Source organism: Diabrotica virgifera, chromosome 4 (assembly GCF_917563875.1).
Source record: "Diabrotica virgifera virgifera chromosome 4, PGI_DIABVI_V3a".
Classification (NCBI taxonomy): domain Eukaryota; kingdom Metazoa; phylum Arthropoda; class Insecta; order Coleoptera; family Chrysomelidae; genus Diabrotica; species Diabrotica virgifera.
The window spans coordinates 230,671,786-230,689,239 of NC_065446.1; the positions used below are offsets into that span (position 1 = coordinate 230,671,786).

Sequence of the window (17,454 nt, forward strand, 5' to 3'; positions counted from 1 at the left end):
GTAACGATAAAGTTAATTTCAGATAATAATAAGGGGGTGATTTTCTCGATTTTTTTTACCAAAACCAAAAGGGACTATCTTTCTTTTGAGCGTAACTTGTTTAATTTTGATGCTAAAAATTTTTTTTATAAAACAAAAATAAAGTTTTTTAAGACACTTTAATGTAATGAGTTTTCCACGAAATGTGCTTCATTTTTGGTTATTTCACGTTAAACATTCCATTTGGAATTTGACGAATATGAACCTATTTTTCATTATCTATAACTCTGCTTCTACTAGGTGTAGAGACGTGATGTATACACAATTTTTTTAAATTTTTTACAGGCTATATTTTTGCTAAGAATGTTTTTTCGACAAAATACTTACTATTTGAGTTATTTGCGAAAAACCGTCTAAAAGCGTGGTTATTGTGTTGAAAAAATTCACTGCCAAATAACTCGAAAAGTATTAACTTAATGAAAAAACTCTATAGAACAAAAGTTACTTAAAATTAGCCAGTTTATCCATTTCCTGACTTTCTTTGGACGAATATTTTTTACCCTCAAGAGGGGGTGAAAACCACCCCCAGGGCAAAAGCACATATCGGCACAATATCACTTTTTTTCTTTGACTTGTTAGCTATGTGTATGCCAAATTTCATGTCAATCCAAGCGGTTCTTTAAAATTTAGAGGTTTTGCAATATTTTACCGTTAAAGAACGGACTATAACATATTATTTTAAATTTGAAAATTGTTTCAACACACAAAAATATTCCACACAACCAATATTGAACGAAAAATTCTTCAGATCCTCTTTTCAATGAATATAGGACATTAAGACGATTATACTGGTTTTTAGTAGATTAAAAAGGCCGAGTTATGTATGTATATTGAATTTTTAAAGTGGTTTAATTTTCTAGATAGAACACTAAAATTAATTGATTTGAAGCGGTTCTGCCATAAAAATGTGGCATAAAATAGACCAATTTGTGCTTGATCACGTGACTGTAGAGACAATTTATATGAATTATTTAATAACATATATTTAAAAAGAATGTGTGTGTACTTTGTAAGCACGTAAGAAGTTATACTTCTATTATATAATTTTAACGAAAAAATATACTTAACAGGTTATTTGTATTTTATTTAAATATTAAATTAACTTTCTTACCTACCACTTTTAAAAAATTTTTATTAAAACGATACCAAAAATTAAAAAAAAAAAATATAGATCGTCCGGGATTTGAACCAGGGACCTCTTGATCTCTGGCCCAATGCTCTACCAACTACGCTATCGAGCCCTTGTAAGTGACGGCTCGGACATAAGTACACATCTCGGTGACAAATAGATCAAGTGAAGTATAAAAATGTATAAAAATAGATATTTTATTATCTTACTTCCGAGGAAAACAAATCAAAAGACACCAAAATTATAATAAATAATACATTTACTGAAAACACTAATATATCCTTTTAATGACTTATTTGCGCTGAAAGAGCTGATACATACATATCTTGAAAGGTTAGCAACGAACTACATACTTTCTGTGTGCGCATGCGCCCGGCATTATAAAATTTCACTCTCGATCGTAAAGAAGTATAACTTCAAATACTAGAAATATAGTATATTATACAACAAGTGAGAAAAAAGACATATTTCTCACGAGCGCAGAAGTTTCCGCAAATCAAGCGAGAGAGAAATATGTCATTTTCTCACGTGTTGTACACTGTACTTTTTCTATGCGTGCGTTTTTGTCAAGAGTTCAAACTTCAAAATTAAATAATTTATTTGCTTTTAGGTATATTATATGCCTAAATTGAAATAAAATACATAATATATTTGAACATACATACAGTTATATTTGAACAGTTTTAAAAGGTAATTCTTCGTAAGTTTTGCTTTAACACATTTTGTTTGACAAAAATAATTATTGTGTTTGTATTGTGCATGTTTCCATGGAAACGGTGATGATGTGTATGGAAAAACGGCAATGGCCGACTTGCCATTTTTATGCTGAAGACTACATCGATATGATTGACTGGCAGTCGACAACAATAACAGAACCTCCCCTGACAAAATGTATTTCCAATGAAGAACTAGAAGAAATGATTTTAGATGTTCCAGCTGAAATTGAAATTCTAAAATATCCATGCCACACGCAAGAAGTGGAAAGGTGCATCAAATTAGTAACAGAAGCGTCAGTTGCTGTATGTGGAAATACAGCAAGGGATGGATTTATAAGGGCACGAATTGCTTCTAGAGCTAGTTTGCCAGTATTCGAGACAAAAAGTCAATATCTTCAAGTTTTTAATGAAAATTAATCACAAAAGTACAAATAAGGGTGGGAGGGCGGTGAAACTCGATATGCAGCTACCTCCACGCGGTGAGTTCTGGGTTATTTCCATCAAAAATTACGAATTTTTTATGGAAGTAAGCGAAGAGCTGCATCACGGCTTTAAAAAATATTTATCTTTAATTTTTTAAATTTCACGGTCAAATGGGCAGTAGAAGATGTCAATATTTTAAGCCACTTTTTTTTTTTCTAGAATAGACCATTATATTAGGCAACTTTTCCACATATAGGTCAATTGATTTAATGATTTTTTTTCGAGCCAGTTTTCACTCCACCCTATCTTACTGTTTGGCATGGAGGATTGGAGATTAACAATCAGTTTAGAGAGCCTCGATAATGTTAGCGAGCGTAAATAAAATGATAAATAATCAAAATCACATAGATACAAATAAGGAGATAATGGAGGATTTAGAATACCCAGAATTTATAAATATAAGTATAAATGGACATATGTGTATAAGACCAGAGCCGAAGCCTTGAAAACGGTAAAAAGTGAAAAAAATAGTAGTAAAAGGAAGAAAATATAAAAAAATTAAAAGAAAATAATGTTCGTCAATCTGAGGTTGGGAAGTGGAAGGGGGTGAGTTTTTAAGTGTAAAAAAGGCTTTTATCACCATTTCCTGCAAGTCCAAGGAAAAAAAGTTTTGCCAAATTGTGGGGAATAAAAAGATCTGCAACTTTTATCTTTATAATTTTTTCATATATCCTCAAAATTTATGCGAAAATTCAAATAACGAAACTTTTGGTTTTTTATTTTGATTGTCCTCATTTTTCTTGATGAAATTTAGAAGAATGTAACCATATGATAATTAACTGTGATATAGACTTTTTAAATTCTTCTGTGAAACAAATAAAAGTTGCTTTTGAATCAAATTTCTAGTCTACAAAAGTTGTTGTAAAATTTTAATTAGATGTATAGTATTTTTTGTTTTTCGAATTAAAGTAATATAAAGTTTTTCGTAAAGTATTCATTTTTTTCGAATACTGAGAAAACTAATACTACTTTATTAAAGACTACTTTATTAAAGAATACTTTATTACCGAGGGCCGAAGGTCCCTTAGAATAAATAAATAGTTTCTTTTGAATGAAATATTTTGCAATTCAAAATCACACTAAATTTTCCCTTCTATTTTCACCCCTGTAACTTATTAAAATAAACAGTATAGAAGTTTTCAGGGAATTTCGGCCCTCGATAATAATGTAATATTTCATTCAGCGTTTAAATTTTTCAAAAATATTTATTAGTTTTCTCAGGATTCGAAAAAAATGAACACATTTAAATCACATTTAAAATTTTGACATGCGTCAAAATTTTGCATTTTGCTCCGATCCCCTTAACATTTCTATTTCCAACCCAAAAATCGTTCAAAAATTCTGATTAATCTAAATATTTTGTGAAGATATTATTTAAATACATTTTAATAGAAGGAATTCCTTCACGTCATTGAAGCATAATAAAATGCATACTTATTGTTCTTTATACGACCGAATAGTAATTAAGATTAGTGCCAATAAAAAATACCATCAACAGTGTACATAATTGGCTTAATAGGGGACTATTTAGCTTCACCATTAGGGCCTACCAACTTGATCAGTATGTGAACGTAACTGTCTTTAGAATAATAGTTTATGGTAGGGGAGCCCAAGCGGGGATTTTTGCAGTTACTCGAGGGGGTCAGGTTATCACATGGAAAGAAACGTTGTACCATGTAAATGTACCTCTACCATATATTGGCTATTAATACAGGGGAGTTCGTTAAGGGAGGCCCGAAAAAAATCTATCCTTACAAAAACTCGAAATCGTCAGATTAAGATAAGGTAAGTTAAGTACATGCAAAAGAGTGTATACTTCAAATATCTGATGATTTAGGCGGGGAGTAAGGAAATGGGTGAGTCACAAAGTTTCACAAAAAAAAGCGAATATTTCGCGAAATGAACGGCAGATCGAAGAACTAAAAAATACGTGTTCAATATTTTTCAAAAATCTCTCGAATGATACGAAACACGACACCCCGCGGAGAGGGGTAGGGGTATATTTAAAATTTTAAATACAAATATAAATTAAATAAACATCAGATCGGAAATCTGCAAAACACACGTATTCAATATTTTTGAAAAATCTATCGAATGGCAGTAAGCACGACACCCCACGGAGGTGGGGTGGGGGTTACTTTAAAATCTCAAATAGGAGACCCCAATTTTTATTGGGGATTTGGAATCTTTACGTAAAAATAAGCAACTTTTATTCGAGACATTTTTTCGAATTATGGATAGATGGCGCTATAATCGGAAAAAACGATTGTAGCAAAAGGGAAATTAAATTAAAAAATGGAAAGTCCCCACTTTATGGAAAACTTAACTTAAAACTTAACTTTTTTGGTTTTAGGACCTACTCTTCACAACCCGATAGGTCCCCATAACGCTTGAGTAACTGCAAATTTAGCATACTTTCCTCCCTTTCTATTAGATTTGTTTTATGTAATTTAAGTTTAAGCTAAGAAAAGAAAAATAAAAATTAAGCAATTCCAAAACTACATGACACCATAACTTGAAATAATTACAAAATATCTTGCTAAACTTATTTTATTTACACAGATGAGACCAGTTACCTCATGTCTCTTAAGCTAAAGTATCCATTTCATAAGGGAGGTATGAGACTTATTCCTTATTTTTTGCTAATCTATTGCGTAAATTAAAAAATTATTGCTTCAACACTTTCAGAGAAATAATGGTTACTGCAGCTAAATACTTAAGCTACAGTAGCTAACACTTATATTTCAGGAACGAAAGCAGATAGAGGGCCGCTTCCGGAGGCATATTTTATTGCTAATTAATTACTGAAAGATGGAGTATATAAGTATTTCCAAACTCACCCCCTCCAAACCCTACCGCTATTTTCATCGCCTGGTTTGCACAAAAAGTTAAAATAACCAGTTTAAACACCTACAACCAAGTGGGTATTTTTTTGCTAATTCATTGCTGCAGGTCTTCGCCCTTAAGGATAGCTATTACAAGATGTTAGTAGGCAACCCATGCAAGTCATATTTGTCTATGTATGAAATTTAATAAAAAAAAAACTCATACAGAAGTAAAAACTTCAAATTATATACTGGTATAAAATCGTTTATTAAAAACTATCTAAAATGTCATCCAAATGGATTGCAAAACGTTTTCGTTCTAATTCAGAACATCTTCAGTGCATTCTGCTGAGTAGTTGGAACTAGCACACTATTTAAAGTGGTAACCCCATAATATATGGTTTTGGTCTCTCTTGGTCTGTGCCCATTGAACTGGCAAGCACCTAGTATTTTCCAGCAGGGAAACATGTTGCCCTTTGAGCATGTACTCAAATAAATCTAACAACATCGACTTATAGTCACCATATTTTATTAAAATATATAAGTATGTAAATCATATAGTATGGGGTTACCACTTTAAATAGTGTGCTAGTTCCAACTATTCAGCAGAATGCACTGAAGATGTTCTGAATTAGAACGAAAACGTTTTGAAATCCATTTGGATGACATTTTAGATAGTTTTTAATAAACGATTTTATACCAGTATACAATTTGAAGTTTTTACTTCTGTATGAGTTTTTTAAACTATGGTATACAGCCAACTATTGGGATTTTCCCATTGTTGTTCTGAATTTAATTTGATTGATTTCATGTAATCGAATGAACTATCTTTCTGTAAAGTCGTCCCAGGAACGCAACTCATAAATATTGGCAATATCATTTTAAAGTCTTCTACTTAAAAATGTATCATATGTATCTGAATTGCCGATATAAATGAGTCAAATTAAATAAATTATTAGAAGAATTTTTTTACTAAGCAACAACATTTTTGTTTATTTTAGTAGTATTTTGTATTTTGACAACGGCACCCGATTTGGGCGTCGAAACGTTAATAAAAATCATTTTTTAATAATATTGTGGCTTATTTCCCATTATAAATAGTTAAAATTATCCCATTGATTTTATAATAAAAAAAAGTTTCGTTCAGTAAACAGATGAGTGAAGGTTGACCTAAATTCGAACCTTCGGAACTATTACAATCATAATTTATTCTTGATTAATACAGAACCTGCTTTCAAATAATAGCTATTTGTATAACAAGGGAGGAAAGTGCTACTTTTCCTCCCGACGCGTAGCGGAGGGCAGTAATCATTCAAGGGAGGAAAAGGCACTTTACTCCCATGTTATGCATATGGTTTTTCCATCTTCCTCAAATAACAAGTCATTTTTTCATTTTTACTTAATTTATTTATGTAACTAACCAACAAAATTTATTAGAACTAAAACTAACAAGTAGGTACAATATAACTGTCAACTGTCAAATATAAGTCAAATTATTAATGTAAACATTGTTAAATCAAAATAAGAATTTACTGTTTTTACCATTCTGCAAAATACAGGATGTTTTATAAATAAACGTTAAAATGTATAGATACTTACGTAATAGAAAATAGATATTGTACAGGGCGTCAATAAGTTATATTTCATGAATGAAATACCCTGACGTCACTTTTACTTTTCCTCCCTAGGGAGGAATAGTACAACTTTGCTCCCTACAATCAGGTCCGGAAAAGTATACTTTCGGTAGAGGTAGGTGGAAAAATATTTATATACCAGGTTTGGTAACTTTGTGCAGTTTATAATGTAATTAACGCAGCGCTTGAACTCGGCATAGTCCAGGGAAATGAGAATTTTCTCAGGACACTGAAATATCCAGCTAGTTGACTACTTTTTTACTTACTGTAGACCCATAGGAAGAAATCTTACTTGTTTCCTGCCTAAAGTTCGCGTCGGTTTTTTAATTATTAACAATTTAGTGCAAAAACGCGATTTTTTCGATATCTCGCACCCCATTAAAAAGCTAAGTAGTCAATTTGTTGCTCCGCAAATTGTAAAATAAATGAAAATCGATATTTGTTAATAACTTTTACGAAAACTAACTTAGAACTTTAGTGTTTCACCCAAGGTTGGGTATTGGGGTACTTCACAAACCCCTTAAATTTTGAGACTGATCCATTAATTAGTTTAAAAGTTATTACATATATTTGTTTATCACAGGGACGTTTGTTTTAAAATAACATAAATAAAATAATAAAGATAGGGCAGTTCTGGGTATGCCACATGAAAGAAGAAGAGTATTACTATCAAAATCTATTAAAAAAAGATAAAAATTATTTAATGTAGTCAAAAATCCTAATATCAAAATTTTGAAATTTTGTAGTTTATAAACATTTAGAATAACTTTAAAAATATTGTCCGTAGACAAAATCTTTTTATACTTTCAAAAAGCTAGTATCTTGACACGAATTTTCAAATAAAAAAAATTACCATATGTTCATGTGGGCCAAAGTTAGCCATATTTTTTTTTAATTCACAGCTAACTTGTTTATAATAATAATTAAGGAATCTCATTTATGTAATTTTAAAGAATGGGATTTATATTTTTTGTTAAAAAATTTGCACAAATATTGTACCTTCACAGGACCCTCTACGAATTTTCAAAAATGTAGTTTAAATGGTTACTAGGGGGAACCTACAAATCCACCGAGTTCAAATGCCGAAAAATCAATTTAAAACTAATATAATTTTCTGTATCTCCGGATTTACTCAACGAATTTTGAATTTTCTTTTTAATTTGTACGTAATTTCTACGTACATTACAAATATGTAATTGGTGTATAAATTTATTAATTAATAAACAGTCTAATTTGTTTAAACAATTCTTGAAAAAATAATTTTATTCCAAAAATCTATTTGTTTAATCATAGAAAAAGTTAAAGTACATTTTAATTAATAAATTATTTTTATTAAATAATTATTTACTGAAGATAATTTATTTATTAAAGTATACCTAACATTTTCTATGATTAATAATAATAGTATGATTAAAAAAATGGATTTTTGGGAAAAAATATTGTTTCAAAAATTTTTTAAAAAAGTTGGACTGTTTATTAATTAATAAATGTCTAGACAAATTGCATATTTGTAATGTACACAAAAAGTAAATTCAAATTAAAAAAAGAAAGGTCAAAACCCATTGAGTAGATCCCGAGATATAAAAAATGATGGTAGAGTAGTTTTAAGTTGCTTTTTTAGTTTTGGAACTCGTGCATTTGTCGGCTCCCAGCTCCCCCTTCACTTACCACGACTAGTCACCATTTGAACTACATTTTTTAAAATTCGTGTAAAATATCAGCTTTTTGAATATATAAAAAGATTTATTGACAATATTTTTAAAGTTATTCTAAATGTTTATAAACTACAAAATTTCAAAAATTTGGCATTAGAATTTATGAATATATTAGATATTTTTTTCTTTTTTAATACACTTTGATAGTACACTAAAACCTGTCAGTAACGGCCACTAAAAATAAACGAACTATTGGCCGATATAGAAAGGTGGCCGGTATTGCCAGTTTGTGTAGTCCACAAGTACATAAAAGATAATTGGAACTTTGTTTATTTTATTATTAAAAGCAAATATAATTCTATATATGAACGGACTCTACTAATACTAGGAAAAAAGGGGATGTTAAGCTTTGTTGAAATAAACAGTCATATAAACCCAAATAAACAACAACAAGCTTTGTTGAAAATTTTTTCAATTCACTGTTATTTTTTTATAATGTCCTTTGATATTTTGAATTTTTACACCATATTTTTCGGTCAACTTTTGTAATCTTAAACCGTACTTATAAATAGTGACAAACATTTCCTATTTTATGATATTTTATGACCACCACACCGACCCTAATTATTTAATCCCTTTTTAGGTAGGTACAATAGATATTAAATATAGTACTGGGAATTTCTATCAACAAGTTGACAAAAATATTTGGCCGACATTAACAGGTAAATTTCTATAAAATGTGCTTTAAAAATATGTGATTATTTGGTTGCGTCCGTATTATAAAGGTGGCCGTAAATACCAGATAATAAATAAGGGAATCTACATATAATTTGTTTGATGAATTTTGAAATTGGCCGTTAGTACGGGTAGCCGATTTTGACAGGTGGCCGGTAACACAGGTTTTACTGTATCACTTTTCTAGTTTTATTTGAAATACGCAGAATCGCCCTATCCTCATTATTTTCTGTCTTGTGTTATTGCAAAAGAAAGGTCTCTGGGATAAACAAATAGAATAACTTTTAAACTAATTAGTGGATTCGTTTCAAAATTTGAAGGTTTGTGTGCCCCAATACCCAACTTAGGGTGAAACACTAAATAGACAAGGCGAAAACGGCGGGTTCGAAGGGAAAAATATTCCCATGAGATTTTTTTGTATAATCACATTCCTGAGACATCCCAGAATAAGGTTCAAGAAGTCGCCCACGTGAAAAGTGGGCCAATTTTTTTTTAACAATTTTTTTTAATCAAATTGTAAGAATCAATATTTTTGGCCCGAACAATTTTTTCTTTAATTTTTTGGACCATTCTGGACAAAAAGGTGTCTATTATAATTTTTCTCTAAAGTTGATCGTTTTCGACTTATAAGCAATTTAAAATTGAAAAAAACGAAAAATGGCGATTTTCAAGGCTTAATAACTCTGTTAAAAGTTATTATTATGAAAGTCAATATATGACTAAATGAAAGTTTATAGCCCCCCTACAAGATCCTGAAGAAATTTTTGTCATTATTTAATTACTAAGCTGTTACTTTTAAGTAATAATAATAAGCGTCATGCACGTGTGCGGGACTGTAAATGCTGAGTGCGAGAGAGAAGCCATTCCAGCAGTCCAATTGTGCATCTTACTCGCACTCACATTTACAGCAGCGTCAATACGATCTAACCACTCATTATTATTAATTAAAAATAACAGCTTAGTAGTAAATTAATGACACAGATTTCTTCAGAATCATGTAACGGCGACTTTAAACTTTGATTTAGTCACTTTTTGACTTTCATAATAATAATTTTTGACCGAGTTATTAAGTCTTAAAAATGGCCATTTTCGCGTTTTTCAAATTTTAACTTGCTTATAACTCGAAAAAGATCATTTTTAGAGAAAAATTATCTTCTTCTTATGGTGCCTATCCGTTACGGATGTTGGACACTAACATGGCTATTCTGACTTTGTTGACTGCTGCCCTGAAAAGTCCGGTAGTGGTTAAGTTAAACCATTTTCGCAAAATTATAAGAGACCTTTTTTGTCCAGAATGGTCCAAAAAACCTAAAAAAAATTGGTCCGGGCCAAAAATATTGATTTTTTGCAATTTGATTAAAAAAATTAAAAAAAAAATTGGCCCACTTTTCTCGTGGGCGACTTTAGATTGGTTCCAATCTTACTTGGATGACAGGAAACAGCTGGTTAGAGCAAATGATACAGACTCTAGTCTCTGACAAGTCCGGTAATGGTTAAGTTAAACCATTTTCGAAAAATTAAGTATAAGAGACCTTTTTGTCCAGAATGGTCCAAAAAACCTAAAAAAAATTGGTCCGGGCCAAAAATATTGATTTTTTGCAATTTGATTAAAAAAATTAAAAAAAAAATTGGCCCACTTTTCTCGTGGGCGACTTTAGATTGGTTCCAATCTTACTTGGATGACAGGAAACAGCTGGTTAGAGCAAATGATACAGACTCTAGTCTCAAAAACATTGTATGTGGGGTACCTCAAGGTTCAGTATTGGGTCCTCTACTTTTCCTTATCTTTATTAATGACATCACTAGTTTAAAAATCGATGGAAAAGTCTTTCTTTTTGCTGATGATACCAGTATCACTTGGAGCAAATCAAATATTGCAACTCTTCATGCTACTATAACTTCTGATCTACTTACAATAAAAACCTGGTCTGACTCTAATTTACTCTCGTTGAACGTAGATAAAACAGTATAGGTCTGGATCCCGCGTATGAAAAAAAAGTTGATTAATAGCAAGCTGAAAATTTGTTAATAGCTTAAGGGTGTCTAGTCGAATAAACTTTGATATATGGGGAAACTGAAACAGGAGCAGTTTTAATTGTGGAACAAGTTAAAAATTTGGAACGGCCACAGCACGAAAACGGCACATTTATTTTGTCCGACAGAACAGACTTAAACTCTCCGAACAGAGATTAAACTCTCATGGAAAAATCAGACTGCTATTTATCACCTGTCATAATTCCTGTCATTTGACATATTCTACATGTTCCACTCATTAAAACGCCCATTTGGTGATACATAGCAGTCTGATTTTTGCATGAGAGTTTAATCTCTGTTCGAAGAGTTTAAGTCTGTTCTGTCGGACAAAATAAATGTGCCGTTTTCGTGCTGTGACCGTTCCAAATTTTTAACCTGTTCCACAATTAAAACTGCCCCTGTTCCAGTGTTCACACATATCAAAGTTTATTCGACTAGACACCCTTAAGCTATTAACAAATTTTCAGCTTGCTATTAATCAACTTTTTTTTCATACGCGGGATCCAGACCTAGTAGCATTGTCTTATAAAGGAGTCCTTCAACCCCTACCTCTTAATAACAGCCAGATCAGTACCGTTGATTCTGTAAAATTTCTTGGTATTTTTTTAGACAGCAACCTTAAATAAATGGTCCCACCATATCGATTTGTTAAGGAAGAAACTATCCCCAGCTTGCTATGCTATAAGATCTGTTTCGAATGAACTCAATTTAGCATCTTCCAAAATAACATATTTTTCTTTGTTCGAGTCACATCTTCGTTATGGTCTTCCTTTTTGGGGTCCTGGTACAGCTGCCCAATTCGATGTTATTTTCAAATTACAAAAAAGAGCAATTAGATATCTGTTTGGCCTCAGAAGAACAACACATTGCAGAAGTTACTTCAAAGATCACAGAATTTTAACCCTTCCATCTTTGTATATTTTAGAAACTGTTTGCTTAATTCGTAAACATCTACATGTCTTTCCACCAAGACCTAATCATGACTACTTCATGAGAAATTCTACGTTTGACGTCTATATGCCGACCCCGTCCTCTGAGTTAGTAAAGAAATCTATATTATATTCCGCAAAAAAACTTTACAACCTTCTCCCTCTACAACTTAAATCTGCAGCATCTTTCCCCAAATTCCGTAAACTAACAAAAGCCTACCTATCTGAAAGACCATATTATTCAGTAGAAGATTTTCTTAATCAATAACTAAGAAATTACAGTACCCTTTGCACAAGTAGTATTTTTATTATCATTTTTTTTTTCTATATTTGGGTGTCATATGCAGCAGCTTAACTTTTAAACTTATTAATTACTAGGTAGACTATGCATTTGCACTTTACTTAAATTTTGCAATTGATTACTTCTGTTTAACTTCATTATTATTGTTATTATTGTAAATATATTGACGATTTATGTAATTTTAGTAAATTGGATTGTTATTGTTTTGTTTTCTTGACTTTTTATAAGCTTTGTCGATAAAATTGTACAATTTTTCATGACAATAAAGCATATTTCTATTCTATTCTATTCTACTTCTTGAACCTTATTCTGGGATGTCTCACGAATGTGATTATGCAAAAATATCTCATGGTAATATTTTTCCCAACGAACCCGCCGTTTCCGCCTTGTCTAAAAGTTCTAAGTTAGTTTTAATAAGAGTTATTAACAAATAACGATTTTCACTTATTTTGTAGTTTGCAAAGCAACAAATTAACTTTTTATCTTTCAAAAAGCGAAGGTTTTTCGATGTTCTAAAAAATTAAATTTTGTAATTTTATTTCAACTATTTAGCTTTTTAATAGAATGCAAAAAAACGAAAAAATCGCGTTTTTTTGCTCTAAATTGTTAATAATTAAAAAACAGACGCCACCTCTTGGCAGAAAACAGGTAGGTTTTCATTCTATAGGTAGGTCTACAATAACAAAAAAAGTAGTCAGCTACGTGGATATTTCAGTATCCCGAACATGGTCTATTTCTTGCTTTTTTATTTCCCTGAAGTCGAGATAATTTTACGACTTGGACTTGTACATACACTATGAATCGGTTATCCAATTCATGCAACATTTTAGGATCCACTCTCGGTAATATGTAGTATCTTCGTTCATCGACCGTCAAAATCAGGTCACGTGTACGTTTGTTTTAAATATTTTGTTTGAGAAATATGCATATTAGCTAGCAGCCATGGTCTGAAAGGAAGTCATTTATAATGGAATACACTGTATTTTATGTTATTCTGAAGTTTACTAATAAATGATTAACTTTATTATTCAGCAACGATAGAATTATAAATTTTTCATAATTTAACTCGGTTGGCAGAGTCGCTTTATTATTTTTTAATATAAAGTATATTGGCATTCTCCTAATAAAATATTTTCATCCGCGTTTTTTATTGAAAATAAATAAATTATTTTTAAATAAATTATTTAATTAATAACTTTTTCCTTCGATGTGATGACTGCGGGAAAATAATACAGTTATTATTATTTATTTGCCAAACTACACTTCTTATTGGTGATCTTAATATGTCCGTGACGATAATGTGGCGTCATATTACATTATTCATTTTAATACTAAATATATTATATCTATATATTCTTTTGTGTTAATAATTTTATTCGTTTTTGGAGTCGCTGATCACGAATCCAGGATCCACTGATCTCTATCACGTCAGGTAAAGAGGTCAAGGTCAAATCAAGATAAATCGACAATCGCTCTGAAAAAGTATATTAGGGGGTTTTTGGGGTCGCTGATCACGAATCCGGGGAGCTCTACCTTCTCTGACGTCTAGATCAAGGTCATTTCAAGGTCAAATCAAGATAAATCCACACAATCGCTCTGAAAAAGTATATTAGGGGGTTTTTAGGGTCGCTGATCATAAAGATGGGGTCCGTTGCAGACGTCAGGTAAAGGTCATTTCAAGGTTAAATCAGTTTTGTGATAATATACATTTTCAGAGCGATTGTGTCCATTCATCCGGATTCGTCCTTGAAAATAACCATGAGCTAGATGTGAGAGAGGTCAGCAAGCCGCGGATTCGTGATCAGCGACCCCAAAAGCCTCCTAATATACTTTTTCAAAGCGAATGTCGATTTATCTTGATTTGACCTTGAATTGACCTTTAACTTACGTGATAGAGATCAACGGACCCCGGATTCGTGATCAGCGACCCCAAAAACCGCCTAATATACTTTTTCAGAGCGATTGTGTCGATTTATCTTGATTTAACTTTGAAATGACCTTGAGCTAGACGTGAGAGAGGTCAGCGGACCCCGGATTCGTCATCAGCGACCCGAAAAACGCCTAATATACTTTTTCAGAGCGACCGTCGATTTATCTTGATTTAAAAACACATACTTTTGTCACATCGTAAGACATCAAAAGTATGAACTGCTCCAACTTATAATCGAAGGCAAAATCAATAGCAAAAGACGACCAGGAAGAAGACGCAACTCTTGGCCTAAAACCCTACCTACGACAATGGACGGATATGACCTCCATTCAGGGCGTTTACAAATAAGATTAAATGGACAAATGTAATGGCCAACGTCCTTAATAGTCCAGAAAGCCACTGCGCATCCGCTAGAAAAAATATGCCGATTCGGATTTTTTGCATAATCTGACTCAAAAATCTAAAACTCAAGCATCATATATCAAATTTTATCAATTTTATACGAGTTATGTCAAAAATATGAATTTCGTTAAAAAGTAGAGTACCTTTATATTCCAGAATATCAAAAAATGATATTATGAAAAGTTGTTTGAAATTAAAAACTATGTTTAAATATACAATTACATTATTCTAATCGAAAAAAAATTCAATTTTTTCTCAAATTACGGATACTTATCATCATTTTATTACAATTATGATAACTAGTTTATTATCACTTTTACGAAAAAAAGTTATTCTTCATAAAATGCTCTCCCTGGTCTAAAATCTAAGATACAATCATCAGATATCAAATTTTTTCATCTTTATACGAGATATGTAAAAAATATGAATTTTCCTTAAGAGTTAAGTGCCTTTATTGTTCACAATATTTTAATTAGAAGAATGTAATTGAACACTTAAACAAAGTTTTTAATTCCAAACAACTTTTCTTAATAACAATTTTCAACATTGTGAAATGTAAAGGTACTTTACTTTTGAGTGAAATTCGTATTTTTTGACATATCTCGTATAAAATTAATTAAATTTGATATTTGATGATTGCATCTTAGATTACGTATGATGCAGAGTATTTTATAAAGAATAACTTTTTTTCGTAAAACTGATAATAAAAAAGTTATCAATAGGTTTCAAGTTACGCAGACATACTGTATAAGAGCTAAAAAATTTTTTTGCTGAACATTTATTATTGTTGAAGCTTATTATTAAATGTATTTTAGGTAAGTTTTACAGAAAAAAGTTTTGATCATTTTGAATAAACATTTTTTTAGCTGGTAATTTTCGGGTTTTGTATTACATTTTTGTTATCTTTCTTAATTTTCTCAAATAGAAATAGTGTATTTCATTTCTAAAGTAAAATAATTTAGTGCATTTTAAAGATTACATCCTAAGCTTTAGAAAAGCACTTATAAAACTGTAATAGATCTGTTCAAACTTGAGTAATACCGTCTTAAAATGGTGGTAATTCTATAAAACTACGAAGATTTCAAAAATTACATTTTTTGAGACGTCATATTATTTGAATTAAATTTTTGAGATTTTTTTTAATGAAACATCATTTAGTAAGATGCTTGAAAGGTAAGTTGTGCAAAATTGAGAGTTTTGTAAGAAAAATTGTATTAGTTACACATTTTTAAATCATTTTTAAACAAAATTCATGTAAGGCTCACTTTCCGCTCACACCGTACTTATGCCCATATATTTTATTTCTTTTTATTATAACCATGAGATAGCTTTATTATTCTTATTTCATGTTCAATTTGTAAAATTTCATTTGATCTATTAGTTAAAGAATTACATTAAAATAACTCAACCTTGCACTTCGTCGTACGTACGATAGTTTACAGTGCGCCAATGTTTGTGAGAAGGGTGACTTTAGCCGTTAAAAATAAAAAATTATAGAAGATACAGATTTAATTTTAGAAAATTCTTTATATAAGGTTTTTTTTTGTAAAATTTTCTGAATTTTTCAATGATTAAGTCAGTTTTTTTCTAGAATTTATATTTTCGGAGTTACTTAAAAAAAACTTCTAATTTCGTAGTTCATTTGTTTAATAAAAAATGAAGCACCCACTTCTCGAGTAGAACTTTTTTAAATGTTGTTCATTAAACATTTCTTAATGAAATTACAAAAAGTTCTGTCTTGTTTGATTTTTTCCGAAGTGAAAATCTATATGCACTCCCCTAATTATTTCCTGATATAATTCAAACTCACCAATGATTTGAATACTAACTAATGTATACTAACTGTGTTTATGATTTACTTATATTTAAAACAGATTAAGTATTTGGAGTAAAAACGAAATATAGATTACACAATTACACATTATTAATAATTACGTTTTTTATTCATTCAAAGGCCTCGCTTTGGGTGAATTAAACTGAATGCCATCTTGTGGGTTCTACAGAAAGTAATTAAAACTTCTTCAAATCTGTATTACAGTGATTCCCCCGATTATTTTCATTGATAACTTAAATTGAATTGAATAAATAATAATAATAATAAATACAAAAAAAAACTTTTATTTGTGAAAGCAGGCAGGTATACAACACAATTTTCTTATCGGTTGTAGAATTTTTAAAATTCTATAAATTCTACTAGTATAATGTGCATAATTAACTTGTGATCAAACTTCAAATTCATGTCTCTAATAGGATTTTGTAATTGACTGTAAATGACAGTACCTAGCCAATTATCAGCTACTGAGCTTTATATAAAGTAATTAAAAACTTACCGGTACTATTAAAAACTGTTATTAAAATACAATGTTATTGTAGAAACACTCAACACACAACACCGTGAACAAACTCTTTAAAAACTCGTCAGTGTTTCACTAAAACCGGAACAACATAATATCTTTGAACGAAAATGGACCAACAAACACAAAAAAATCAAAAAACTAACTTCTAGTCGGTAGTAGTTGGTGTTCTAAACGGAAAACTGCGACTGACAGCGGCGTTTTTTGGCGCGATTTTGTTCCGTGTGCGTGCGTTGGTGCGGCGCTGATCACAGAAATTTGTGCGCAAACTAAAATACATAGTATAGT

The 17,454-nt window shown here is 30.8% G+C and overlaps 1 protein-coding gene across 2 annotated transcripts in view; it reads right to left on the reverse strand.

The window, feature by feature from the left end:
- LOC126883325 (fatty acid 2-hydroxylase) overlaps positions 1-17,439 on the reverse strand; it is a 369,757-nt gene extending 352,318 nt beyond the window's left edge. The window contains exon 1 of one of the 2 annotated variants that reach the window (XM_050648712.1): positions 17,143-17,439. The gene's annotated coding sequence lies outside the window, so the exon portion shown is untranslated. The remainder of the gene's footprint in view (positions 1-17,142) is intronic. The other variant, XM_050648708.1, reaches the window with a different exon arrangement.
- Between the last annotated feature and the right edge of the window lie 15 nt (positions 17,440-17,454).